Raw genomic sequence first — 14,519 nt, 5'->3', positions numbered from 1 at the left:
TTGAAAAACAGATTTCTGGAAATGTGTAGGTAAGCAAGTCTGGAACTGGCTGTACTCATCATTGCTTCTTTTCTGTTGCAGAAATTTCAATTCCACCATTCAGAGCCTTATGCTGGAATAAAATTTATTCAACAGGATGAATCGCACAACACATAATCACAGAGGGCATATTAAAATATCTAATGGAGTAACATTTTGCTTCCATCTGCTTTTCATTTTTAGGCACAGGGAAACTCTTTCCCACTTTTGGCAGGGGGGCTGGACCTGCGGCCATACTGTCCTGAGACACCTGACCCAGATGGGAAATTCTTTGCCAGATAGAAAGTATTTCATGCCCTAATACTTCATAAAAGAAAAAACCATTGAGATCACTTCATGAAAAGAAGCAGCATGTTTCTGCGGAAGTGCAGAAATAAGGCAAGTCTTTTCTGCGTGCACAAACATTTACAGTCCAGAAAGTCAGTGAGTTAGTGTTTCATGAAGTTCTAAATTGATTTGCACGCAATATCCTGAATTTCTTTAAAAGGGAATTTCAAACGTTGGAAAGTCTGTGAAGACAGCTCTTTACTATTAATTTCTTAGAATCTCAAAGTTTCCTGTGAAGAATATTACCTGAAGAATTTAATTATTTAATTTTGGATTCTTCATTCATATTTATTTATTATTTACTTCTTTATACAAGTGTAGTCTTCCTATAGAGATATGTATAGAAGAACATAGAAGGCACAGAAGCATACTGCAAGCTTTATGGTACTTTGGAAATCAGTAACAGATGAATCTGGAAAGTACAAGGAAGAATTGCAACATCTTTTATAAAAATCAACAAAAGGCTTCAACTGTCAGTTGTTGAACTATATGAATGTTGAGCTAGTACAATGAGTTAGGAGCCATCGTCTTGCTGACAGGTCATAGCATCTTTTCTCTTCAGTTGCCAATATATCTTAAAGCTTTTATGTGCTGTAACATCTTTTGCAGAGTTGTCAAAACAATGCTGATGCCTGAGCACATCCTAGGTCAAGTAATCTCTACCTCTCATCTTTGTCAAATGAGCAATATACTCTAGCATGGATAAGAAACGTTGAAAAACTAAACTATAGAAAATTCAGATGGGTGTTTGCTGTTTCTGAAGTGCCTCACCACCATCAACGTAAAGGGAGTTCCCCCAGGGCTTATCATTTCTCAGTATACTGTTACCCTTATGGTGTAAAAGCAAAGCTTCCAGTTGAAACAGTTCTCATGCTCTTTTGCTGACACAGTTACACTGTACTTCTAAACAAGATGCCAAAAGAAGAGAACAAATCTTCACTACTCTGTTGTCATAATTTTCCTCTCCTCCCCCACAATCCCACCTTTTGGCAGCTCTAAACTCAGAAGCTTTCATACCTGGGTTGTATAAGAATGATTGAGTTCAGCTTTCACCAAAGATATTGTATCTGTGACCTTCCTAGCATCTTGCAGAATGGAATTCTGGTTTTCTGAATCAGTTAATGATTTTCACAAGAGGATTGGTCTTCCTTTGTGATAAGGCATCAAACTATGGTTGAAATCCAGAACTATTTAACAATGTAGGATGTGTATAAAAATGTATGTATTTCCCTACACGTTACTCCAGCTTTTCACTATATCAAGAAACCAAATGTGAATTTCAAGATTTGTAAAATATAAGACAAATTCAAAATTAATATCATATATATCACATATGTGTGTGTGTGTGTGTATGTACACAAAACTATTATAAATTATATTTTGCACCAATTAAATAGAAATGATGAAGCTGGATTTAATTTTTCCATATATGTACACATATATGGGTGCCCATGGAAGAATGTATTGTGTCTATGTATGAGCATAAATACAACTGTGTAATTGTAGTAAGGCTGAATAGTCTGCTGAAGAGCAGTCTCGATGCATTTTTTTCAATTAAGTTCTAATTCATTAGCTTATTACTGACTTTCTTGAAGAATAAAATCAATTCCTAAAGCATGATTAAAACATAAGGTGGCATGATAAATTTTGAATGAATACATAGTTCAGGATTTTTATGTCCTTTCAAAGATATTGAATGAAAATCAATCCAGGTTCCATTGTTGAGCAGCTATTTTCCATCCCCAAGAGAGCTGCAAATACAGTAGTCAGTAATAGCACAATAACCAAAAACATTTTCAAGTGTTAAATCAGACAAGTAGATTTTTCGTTTAGCCCCAAAGCTAGAAAGTGATATCTTACAATTGAAAGAAAAACTCCCTTCCAGGCCTAGAAATCTCCAGAGTCAAGGAAAAAGATGTGGGTTCAGGACTGAAAGGTCAAGAGAATGGATGATGACAGTCTAACAGCTGGGTTGGAATTCTCAGTTGGCTATTAAAGCTCAAAATTAAATGACATTTGGTGGCAGTTTTTTAGTTTGTTTTTCTTGCAGGACTAAATTGACTCTTTAAAAGTATAGAATAAAAATGCATAATAATATTAAATAGTAACTATTCTGTTTTCCAGTTATGTGGAATGAGTAAAAATGTTTAAATTCTTTGAATAGGCCATGAGATCAGAGCTAGTTAAAAAAAAATCATGGAAAATGCAAATATTTCAGGGAAATATTGAATCGTATAAACACTTCAAACGGAAATCAAGAAACCAAATCATTCATCATCCTAAGTCTTCCAAATAAGTCTAGAGTGATTTTCCCAGGCTCCTACAACTCATTTTAGAGACTTCTGCTGCTCTCCATCTGCTGACATATCTGTCTCTCCAATCCTGTGCACATCACAGCTGTTCCTTCTTTGAGCCAGCCAAAAAGGCTGCCACGTTGGTGAGGAAAACAGCCTTCTTACCCAGCTAAGGGGCAGAGGTCCTGGGGAGGCAGACAGAGTCATACCCAGGCTGTCAGAGCACCAGCCTGACCAGGTTCGCAGGGCAATCCAGTATTAGCTAAATGCATTTTACAGGTGAAATGCCTGTGAACTCTAAGGTTTCTCTAGCAACTGGCTCTGTCGTATTGGGCTCTGGAGGTTTGACTAAGCTGCTCCCAAGCTTCCCAGATGGCTAGAGGTACCTGCTTACCACATAGCCATCCACCTCATTGCCAGGCTCATTGGATTATTGACATCTCACAAAGGCAAAAATAGTCTTCCTGGAAGCAGCTTAATTCTGGTAGCAGCTCTAGGAAGTACTGTCTGGTGATTGAATGCTCCTCTTGCCTACTCACAGAGCTCACTTAGCTAATGTGCTGGTTTGCAGAAACCTGGTAAGAAAGCAATTAATTAAAGAACAGCTGGTGAAATTTGGAAACTCAATGCAATCTTGGGAAATTTCAGTTCCACTAAATAAAACCGACTACTTTTTAACAGGTTATAGCCATTTGTAAATGTTACAGATGTTTTGGAGGTCAGACATTTTGTTTCTTAGGCAGCTCATGCGAGCACAAACTTACTAATAGCTTCATAGACATTTCCTTGGGGAAAAAAAAAAAGTAGGACCGTTCAAAATTACAGCCCTTTTTTTTTAAAATAAATTATGTAATTGGCTGCTTGCACTGAGAAGAGTTACTGATTTTTCAGTAAGTTCACTTACTGATAATTCTGCTCATTTTTACCAGTCATTCTTGTATGGATTAAGACAAACATCTAATCCTCGCATTTATATTTTCTTTCATGCTCTTTTAGACAATTATTTTTCTAGGATTCTTACTGTATCGACTTCAAGCTCTTACTGTCACTACTACTGGTTACCACTGTATGGTTATCGATTCTCTTCCTCTATGAGATAATAAAGTGCTGAATATTCCAATTTTATGGCCAGGGGTCTTAGAAGCATTAACTATACTGCTGAGTCTGTGCAGCCTGAAGTCTGGTGCACTCCAGGTCTTAATTCTAAGTGCCTATATCACTATATTTATTCAGCTGTCTGAACTCTGGTTGCCTGCTACCTGTCTTTTTATCTGCTTCACTTGGTACTGGAACTGGTTTCTGGGAGAGGCACCAAGATGCTTTATCTAGCCATCACTAATCATAAGGTGGTTCTCTAAGGCCAAATGGATACATCTAGGGAACATAAACATCTGCTCAAGCATTCTGATAGGCTCAGCACCTCTTTCCCTCTATTGATTATGACTACAGATAGCATTTGCTGAGATGAGTACTACATGGAATGCTTTGTCCCAGAGCTCATAGAAGATACAAGTGCAGGATGCACGTAAATTAAAGTCTTAGTTATTAAACCATCTTTCCACTTCATCCTTGTATTGTTTCCTGTCTCTGTGTTCTCTTACTAGTCCTTCCTACTTCCTACTTCTTCAATAAAGTGTATTCAATTTACAGAGACAATAACTTCCTTAGAGTCTCTAGACAAACCCTAGAGTCATCAGGTAAACATTTTCAATGATTATTGGAACGTGGTAAGGCTATTAATCTTTTAACTTTTAATAGTGTAAATATCCCTAGTTAGTTTCCCAGGATACAATTAGTTTTCATTGTTCCAAGAGCTCACTTGTTTAATTCATTCAGTGCTTCGCTGTTACTGACATGTAACAGTAGTCACAGACAGAAATTCTAACAAACCACTTGCCTCTGTGATGTGAATATATTGGTATATACTTCTCTCTGTGAAAAGTATTGTCCTAGCAGAATGTGTAAAACTTTAAAGCAAAAACTTAAGTGGCAAAAAAACCCCAAAACATTCAGGCCAAGATACAGTAGCAAAAATCCCAAATTTTGTCTACTACTCAAGTGTGTGCCAAAATAATTTATTTGACTTAATGTATTTTTAAACATTAAAAAACAGTTTGTGTAGCTGCCAAAAATATAAATTGTGAGGAAATCTAGATGGGAGAAATAAGATCTGTTCACAGAACAAATACTCTTTGCTACAAAATTTTTCACATTTGAAATACACTTTTTAAAATCAAATCAAAAGAAAGCAAAAACCCAAACCTAGAGAAACTTTGTTACTGTATATTGCAATGCACACATATTTCTATAGATTTTGACTTAAATATATAAGCACTAACATCTCTCCCCAGGGAGCCATCTCTCTTTTTTTTAATTATCATAAAATGTGATGTTTCTGCTTTTCCAATCAACTGGGACTTCCCCTGAATAAAATAAATATTTATTGAGATAAAATTCATTCTTCCTAATGACATCTGTAACCCTTCCCTTGTCCAGTGATATAGTCACTTCTTCATAGAGGGCCACTAAGCTGGTCAGACTTGCCCTTGGTGAAGCTGTGTTGGCTGGCTGCAATCACCTCCCTGTCCTCCATGTTCCTTAGCACATCTTCTGGGATGATCTGTTCCATGATCTTCCCAGGCACAGAGGTGAGGCTGAAAGGTCAGTAGTTCCCAGAGTCCTCCTTTTGGGCCTTTTTGTAGATGGTATGTTTTCATCCTAACATATTACTGAAAAAACTATGATGAGTGGAATGAATTTTATGATGCCATTTTATTCTTCCTAATAAAGGAAAAGGTTATCAATTGAGTAACTGTTTATTCATGTAGTAATTCATGCTGTCAAAATTAAATGTGGTTCTGGATGAAGTTTAAGAGGGTCTACTCCTTTAAGATTCTATTTCCTGAACATGTGAAGGAGTTTCACTATTTTGAGCACTGCTAATTAATTACAGCACACCCAAGTGTCACTGTCATATGTCATATGTTATTAAAACATGCATCTGGATGATTTCTTGTTTAAGAGAATGTCCTATCACTAGCTCTCATAAGAACACATCAGCACAGCCTCATCTGGTTTAATCTTTTATGTAAAAGGAAATATTTAGCCTAATCTTAAGAACCATCTATTTAATACAAGTTACTAATCTTACAATAAAATTATTTTACTTTTTAAGAAAGTCTGCAGATATTAATCAGACTGGCACATACTCCATTCAAAAAATAATAGAATCATAGAATAGTTTGTGTTGGAAGAGACCTCAAAGATCATCTAGTTCCAACACACCTGCGTACAGGCAGGGACACCTTCCACTTCACCAGGTTGCTTAAAGCCCTGTCTAACCTGGCCTTCTACACTGCCAGGATTGGGACATCCACAGCTTGTCTGGGCAGCCTGTTGTAGTGCCTCACCACTCTCATACTAAAGAATTTCTTCCCAACATTTAATCTAAACCTACTCTCTTTCAATTTGAGGGCATTCCCCCTTGTCTTATCACTGCAGTTCCTGATGAAGTGTCCCTCTCCAACTTTCTTGTAGCTCCCCTTCAGATACTGGAAGGCTGCTATGAGGTCTCCATACAATCTTCTCTTCTCCAGGCTGAACAGCCCAAACTTTCTCAGCCTGTCTTCATAGGATAGCTGCTCTAGTCCCCTTATCAACTTTGTGGCCCTAATCTGGACTTCCTCCAACAGTTCCATGTCCTTATGATGTTGGGCATACTAGAACTTCATACAGTATTCCAGGTGGGGTCCCACGAGAGCAGAGTAGATGGGGAGGGTCACCTCCTCTGACCTGCTGGACATGCTTCTTTTGATGCAGCCCAGGATACAGTTGGCTTTCTGGACTGTGAGTACACACTGCTGGCTCATGTCCACTTTTCCATCAACCAAAAGACAGCCAAGAAACTACAAAAAAGACTCAATAACCTTTCTATGACCCTGGGTCACAAATTAATCTGCTGAAACAGAAAGCATATGGGATACCTAGCAGCACTAGAACACTTTCAGATCACTAAGTGTTAGTCGCTCAAGATAATATATAAAAGTACAGGCTCCATTTTCCTTGCCTTAGTTTGAAATATATAGGTAAGGATGTAGAAAGCAACACAACAAATAGTTCAATGCTGTTAACAGTTTACTGGAAGGTCTTGAGACAATGGGAAAAGAAATTTGATTGTATATCCTATTTAATAGTAAAATACGTTGTGTTTCTCTGAGATTATTAAAACTATTCAATATTTGCAGTGTTGTAGCTGCAGAACAAATGGATGTCAATGTATTTCTTTTGGTCTTAGATGTTTGGATGATTTTCTTACCCGGTTTTACTTTCCCTTGTGCAGATACAAATTATTTTTCAAAATGAGTTTGACAAATTTAGAGATCTGATTAGGAGTATTTTCCATTTATCCTAAAGAGGTATCAGAACTCTTATAAGAGTAAAATAGCACAGAATCAGGTCCCTCTTGGATACAATGAACTGTAAGACTAATAAAGTCTGATGCTGCACATTATGTATGGAAGTCTAGTCTTTAACAATCTGTGCATATTTACAATTAGCTAGTGAAGAATATGAAGTATCCTCAGGAATGAAAAATATAGTTTTTTACAAAATTACTGATCATGCCACAAAAATTAAATAATCATAACAGATCACAAAGCATGCCATGCTTTAGATCTATGAATAGAAATTCAGTAACACAGAAAACTAATACCCCTGGTTTCTTCATAAGAAGGAAACTTATAATGGGCAGAAAAATCAGCATAGGGATAAAGTTCTCTTCTCAAACAATTTTCTGGGAAATGTTATAATTGTGCCTTGCCAGTTCCAAGTGACAGTTGCTACCAGGACACACACCACGAATCTCCTGGCCTTACAGAGGCTGTCTACAGGTACAGGAAGTCTTAAGACTGATTCCCTATTTACCACAAGACAGATTAATCTCCTCTGATGAATGAAACAAAATCACAGATACCAATTCAACTTACTATGAAGATTAACCTTCACCTGTGCTAGAAACAGCTGAGTAAGTCTAAGTCACATTGACTACCCAACTAAATATCCATTTACTGTAATGGAGCTTAAACAGGTAGCTCACCCGCACATGTGGAAACATGGATTTTTACTGTCTTAATCTGGAAATTAATTATCCCATTGTAGGTGTCCCAAAACAGACTTATGGAAAGCCAAGAAAAGAAGACAAATGCCTGGTTTTTAACCTGGGGTCATGTGATGATTAAGTCTAAAATTTAGAAACAGTCATGTAATTTATTTGTTCAATACAATTATAATAACCTTTAGTTATTATAGTATTGAATGCCACTTTGAATATTTGTCTTCAGCTTGCATTTTATTTGTTCATAACATGAATTAAAGCATAGTCAGCCCCATTTTTAGATGCTGTTGAACTGAAAGCATGCTAGGAGCTCACAACAGATTTTGATTGAGGTTCTAAACCCCAATAGTTTTCTCACTATTTGAAACAGCAGTGAAACTAGTACAGGATGTCAAAAGAGAAGTGTGGAAATGAGTGAAAATATATCCTCTGAAGGTCTCTGAACTATTTTTAGTTCTTCTTGCCAGGGGCTGCAATCAAACAATGCACAATGAATATTCATTATGGAGCTGAGTAATCGATTCTATTATTTGCTTTTTTATACACTTTGCAAAATTAAGTTCGGAAGAGAAAGACGCATCTGGTTGGATGATGGAGCAATGCCTCTCTGACTCTTACTTCCAGCGTGCTGACAGAGACAGTATTCAGGACACGAAACATTTCTCAACTGTTCAAAAACTAACAAAAAAGACCATTTTTCCTGTTTTAAATAACTTATAATTTTCTTTGCTGACAGCAAAAGAAACATGCATATTTATGTTAAGAAATATTTGATCCTTAAAAATTTGTTTTGGTTGTGGCATATTCTGTCTAAAATGCCCTGATTTACATAGTCTTCAAGTTATTTTTACTTACAATCACTTACACAACAACTATTACTTTAATGAAAATTGATAGGGATTAAGTCTTAGGAGGTTTATTTAAAAAATAAAAGTGAAATAAAGGGTAGTATAAAAATTGTGCTTCAGTCTGGCAAGAAGCTGAAAAGCAGAAAGAGAATTTTTTTTTTATCCCTACTGGTTACCTCAGCTGCTACCATGTGAATGGCTTCTTTTTCATGTTCTTGTAGCTGTGAGCAAAACTGTCATGGGAAACCATCTTAAACATTTTGCTTATATAAAAGTACAAAAGCTTCCTGAATCTTCTTTAACTTTACAGGTCTGATGGGAGTAGAACTCTTTCAAAAAATTATTTTCCACCTGTATCCTCTAACTTTTAGAATTTTAATCCAAATCCCAGTGTACTTTCATGACTACACAGCCAGTGTCATTTTAAGAGCTTTCTATTCAACATGACTTTTACTGTATAGCTTCCCTCACTTTTAGATGTTATTCACAGTAATAAAAGCTATTTATGTGACTCCTTTGTTCAACAGCAAACAGGTATTATTAATTCATGATCTGTAATACTAGGCTGGAATCTCACAAATGCACAACAGAGAAGACTGGTACTAACAAATATTTACATTAAAATTATTAGGTAATTCATAACAACAGTGCATATAGATTTTGATTGGTATTTCTTCCTATAGTTAAGGCATCACAGAACATAATCAATAATACTTAGAAACACCACCTCCACAATTTAAAAATTATTCATGATGTTCTTTGTCTGTAGGTGAAAACAACTTTTGAATATGAATGTCCTAGTTTCTGCTTAATCAGCAAACAGTTCCACAAAATGCATATAATGATATAGACAGTTTTCAAGTTTATATCCTTAGGCACTCGTGCATCTGTAGAAAAATCTAGCAAACAATTTGTTAAAAGAAGAAATTTAAGGAGTGATGTGATTTTCAGAAAAAAATCAAAATCTATCATTAAACTTTCATGTTCCCACTGCAGAAGTTTGTTTACTTGTTTGTTCCACCCCTTTCTTTGAATGCAGGCTGTAATTATATGTTCTTAATTTTGACAGTCATTAATTTCCCTTTGTTTTCAAAATGTGAGCAATGCAGTGTAACCAGTATTACTCTATAGGCTTGCAAATAGAATATATGAAATCGGTAGATGGGGAAGGAAGGAAATAGTCAACAGAGACTTCATGCTCTTGGTTTATTGTGTGGAATGAGAGCTCTTTTTAAAAAAAAAAAAAACAAACAACAAGTTTTGTGCTAAATTTTCAAGTTGCTCTCCCCTACCAGCAGGGAAATACAAAAGCTATTGGAAATACTGTCTTTTGAACAATGACTAAGTGCTTTAAAATATAGTCCACACAGGTAAGTTATTAGGTTTTTGAGCCTTCTATTCCATTTTTTGTGTGGGTAGTGAAATTGTGTGATCAAGAGCAAAACTAAACTTTAATAACATAATATAAAGGATGTAGGCAGTTTTGGCTNATTTACTCTGGGAATCCGTGTAAATCAGAGGAATCACTGTTTGTGAGTCTTGGCCCTGGACATGCTTAATCAGCCGGAATTTTCTATTAATGAATTTTGAATAGGCATGACAAAACTAATTACTTTAAAGATGGGCAAAGAATTTTGGCAGGAAAAGACATGACATTTTATAGTGATAAATAATACCTCTCCTTCTCAATATGCAACACTGCTGTACTATGTGTGGTGCATACCAAAAAGGAATGGGTTATCCATTAAGTTCATCAAATAAGAATTGTAATGTAAGGGTTTTTCACGGTTCTAAAGTCTCTTAGTTATTCTAGCAACAAATTTATAGGAATGATCTCATGATCTTTGGATTTCTGTTTGTTTGCTTCTTTTGTGGCTGTTTTGGTTTTTTTTGGTTAGTTGGTTGGTTTGTTTTTAACTAAAATAGAGGTTAATTCAAGGAGAATAACAATAGATTAGAGAATAAAGCACTGTTCAGGATTTGTTGCAAGAGTGTTGCAGACTGTTCGTCTTAGCTTTACCTCTCATTTGAGTCCAAATTCTTCAAGGTCATCTTCTTTGCTTTTAAATACAACATAAATCAAATTATTAGCCTTGGTATACAAACACATTCCTGAGGATTAAAAAAATCATATGGATTGTGTTCCATAGGATTGTTTTCCTTAATTTCTCAATGCTTTTGCTCCCATTCTGTAGTTGAAGGATATCAGCATTTACTTTATATTATCTAGTCATATTTCAGATTTGAGGAGGGGAATAACAACTCAGTAAAAGATAGAATTTTCATGAGATTGTAATTGATTATGATCTCACTTGACATTTCCAATCTGTGGTGTATGAAACATTAAATAATAGCTATGATAATAATTGTTATTACCCAAAGCCACAAGAGGATTTTGTACAAGAACTCATAAGTACGCTGTTCCCTTCCTTATATTTAAATTGTTAGAACATGTCATTTCCTCTTTTGTAATGATAATGCTCACATAGTAATTTTCATGCTAGAAATGTAAAACATTTTATAACTATATACAGTATATAATTGATGTGAGATTATGCAATGTTCTAGGGATTGAAAAACAGGGAAACTTCTTGTAGGCTGATATTTAGGTTCCAAAGTAACCACACACAAGGTCTGCAACGTTTATAGTGCTTTTCTTCTGTATTTGTAGCTAATAATAATGGCCAGTCTTCGCGAGTGAAGATTTGGGAAAGGTCATTAACCCTTTGAGCCTGCGCAGTGGATTTTTTAGGTGAGACCCAGCGTGCGCTGAACTGAGCCCACCCTTTAATCCTGAGGTTCATCTGCCGGGGCCGAGCAAGCTTGGACAGTGGCAGTGAGGTCCCCAGGACGTAGGTTTGTTTAGAGTGACCTTCTCTTAGATGGATTGCCTTACAGGGCTGACGAGCTCCATCTGCCCGGGGGGCTGGGAATTGAACCTGGGTCACAGGGGTGAGAGTCCTGCACCTTAACCACTAGACCACCAGAGGCCCCATTTGTAGCTAGAACAGTGTTGATAACACATCAGTGTCTTGGCTGGTGTTGAGCTGTACTCACAGACCATCAAGGCTATATCTGTAACAGCCCTTTCCCAACAGAGGCTGGGAACAAGCTGGGAACAAGGTCAGAACAGCTGACCCAAGCTTACCAAAGGGATATTCCACACCCTATGAAGAGGGGGAAACTGTTATAAAGGTGTTTTTCCTTCAAAGCAACTGCAAAGCTCCCCTCCCTTTCCCTTAGCTTTTATTGTTGAGCAGATGTCATAGGGTATGGAATATCCTTTATTTGCCTGAAGATTTCTTGCATTCAGAAGTCTTGCTTTCACATTAAACAATAAAGATCATTACCTTTCAGTTTTGCTTGCAAATATAAGAAGTATTTCCTGATATAGTACTTCATATACATTTTCTTGGACTGAGAGTAACCTTGTCTATGACACTGTATGAGAGAAGCACGGATTCATCTCAATTTTAGCAACATGAAGGTTGAGTCCTCCTCTAAGTAGTGTTACTTGGTTCCCTAGATCCCACTGGAATGAGGAAAGGACAATGTTTTCTACCTCTCTATCTCTTTTCTACCTCATTTCCTCCACAAAACAGAGTATTGTCACTTTCAGGTGATTCCTTCTGGTCATCTTCTGTTATATTACATTGGAAATCTGTGACAGAAGTGGCAAATTAAGTCCATCTGTGGAACCCCAAAGTGAAAACTGGAAGTATTAGATACTATTTGTAAAGAATGGAAGAAACTGAATAAATAACATTAGTTCATAAGAGATGTAGCTAGGAAAAATAAATAAATTAGAAAATGTGAATCTGACATGAATTTTCTTCTTGAAGATAGCATTTCTCTTCATATTGCAGTAAACATTATAGTTTATCTTCAAAATATTCTGCACATAAATGCACTGTCTCCCAAGCTCCTTTTCCAGTCATTTAAGAGAAAACTGAAGTAAATGCTAAATAATCTCATTTTCTCCTCTTCATGCTATTAACAACCATCCTTTTTTGAAAAGTTTTTAGTTTTATTTTCTGCCTTCTACAGTCATGTTGCAAGAAACCCTTAATTATTATTTAAATACCCCCTGTAGTTCTCTTTCAATATATTTTACTTCTCTAGTTATCCTAAAAAAAAATGCTGTCACTTATTTTTATAGATGTCTAATTTTTCCTTCTTACCAGACTTAGCTAAGTAATTACTAAGTAAAGTACAATTCTATGAAAAGGGAACTGTAGTTTAACTCCAAGTCAAGTACTAGGACAAAAATTAACTCAATCCCAGCCAAAACCAGGACAGCAGTGTAAAAGAATTAGAAATGTTAGGCATTGAGATACTCCAGTCTGCAGTAAATGGTGATGGTAAATAGCTATTTTAATCTCAGTATAACAGCAAGGTAAGGAAGTTATAATAATAATTTCAGTATGAATAAAAACTTGATTACAGTCAAATAGTTTGATAGCACATCAACAAATTTTGTAAATTTCCACGTTCATCTTGTCTTGATTTTCTGACAACTCCTTCAGATTAAAGGACAAAATTATTTAAAATTTATCAAAGTTTTCACTTTACTGACACTGACTAGTAGTTATGAAGAAGTTCACACTCATGAGATGAGCTCTCAGAAGTGTTTCCTTAGAAGGGAGATCATGCACTTTTAGAAAGCCCCGTACACTGGTGGGTCTGATTCAGTCTGGTTTGTAGTGTTCATCTTTTTTAGAGGTGATAATGTCTTGGTGTAATTGAAGAAGAAAAAGCTTTTGTGCCATGTGTAAGAATAAATTAAAAATTAATCTGAATATAAATTACTTTAAGATTACTTAGACAAGCTCTCCAATGTTTTGCTTATCAGGATTTGCTCATCTGGCCTTTAATGAATTTGATGATTCTCCTCCCTTAACTTTCCATTCAGTTCAAACTTCTTTTCATTACCATGACACAGCACTGATGTTTAGTTTCTGTTTCTCTGTACTCTCATTTAATCTTTAAACTCAAATAGACCTGTTAATTACCACAAGATTGCTTCTTACTTCAATCATTGTAAATAGAAGAACAGTTAGTCTTCCTCCAAGTCCCTCTGAAACACTCTCTTCTATGACTAGAAGGCAAAGAATATAATTTAACTTACTGTTACATGTGTACTAGGCAAATAATACCTTTTTATCAAAAACAGCTTTTTAATTGCTGGATGTAGGGTTTAAAACTTCTGTGAAAAACCTTTTCCACAAAAGTATCCACCAGACAACTACAGTGAATTGGGAATGCAATTCAAATGTATATACTAGGGTTGATCTTAGAGAGGGATTTTGTGAAATTACTTTTGTGACCCTACTTGTTACAACATACAAAAAGAGGACAAAGGCTGGAGTACTTGAAGTAAATGGAAGATTTTCCAATTCCAATATTTTGGACCTCCATCTGTGATTTTGCCAATCACATTTTGTACTGGTTAAGATCAGGATCAACTGTCAGAGGGGAAATCCTAGTGTCCTGACTGGAGGTTTAAGACTAATGTCCTTCTTGGATCGTAAGTGGCATGACACCTTCAGCCTAGAACATTTGCTTTGTCTTTGCTACACAAACATCTGTTTTGTCCCTTTCCTGGGAAGACCAGTCCTTTTCATGAACCGTACCCTGGCACAGATCCTGAGCACTTTATGGATCTGCAGCTCAGCTTCTCTACTTTAAAAAACCTCTGCTGCTAAGTTATCAGGTCATCTCTGGAAACTGTGTTCCCTCCTTTGGAACATAAGAGAGCTTTGATCTGCAAAGTGATTTTAATGGACACTAAAATATATATATATTTATATATCTGTATGTGTGTGTATATTTGTTTGCTTGCATATGTGTAGATAATATGCAGTGATCATTATCATGAATTTTAATCTTAACTAATTT

This window comes from Lepidothrix coronata, unplaced genomic scaffold (genome assembly GCF_001604755.1).
Source record: "Lepidothrix coronata isolate B3197 unplaced genomic scaffold, Lepidothrix_coronata-1.0 Scaffold15, whole genome shotgun sequence".
NCBI classification, from domain to species: Eukaryota; Metazoa; Chordata; class Aves; order Passeriformes; family Pipridae; genus Lepidothrix; species Lepidothrix coronata.
This window is presented reverse-complemented; position numbering follows the sequence as displayed.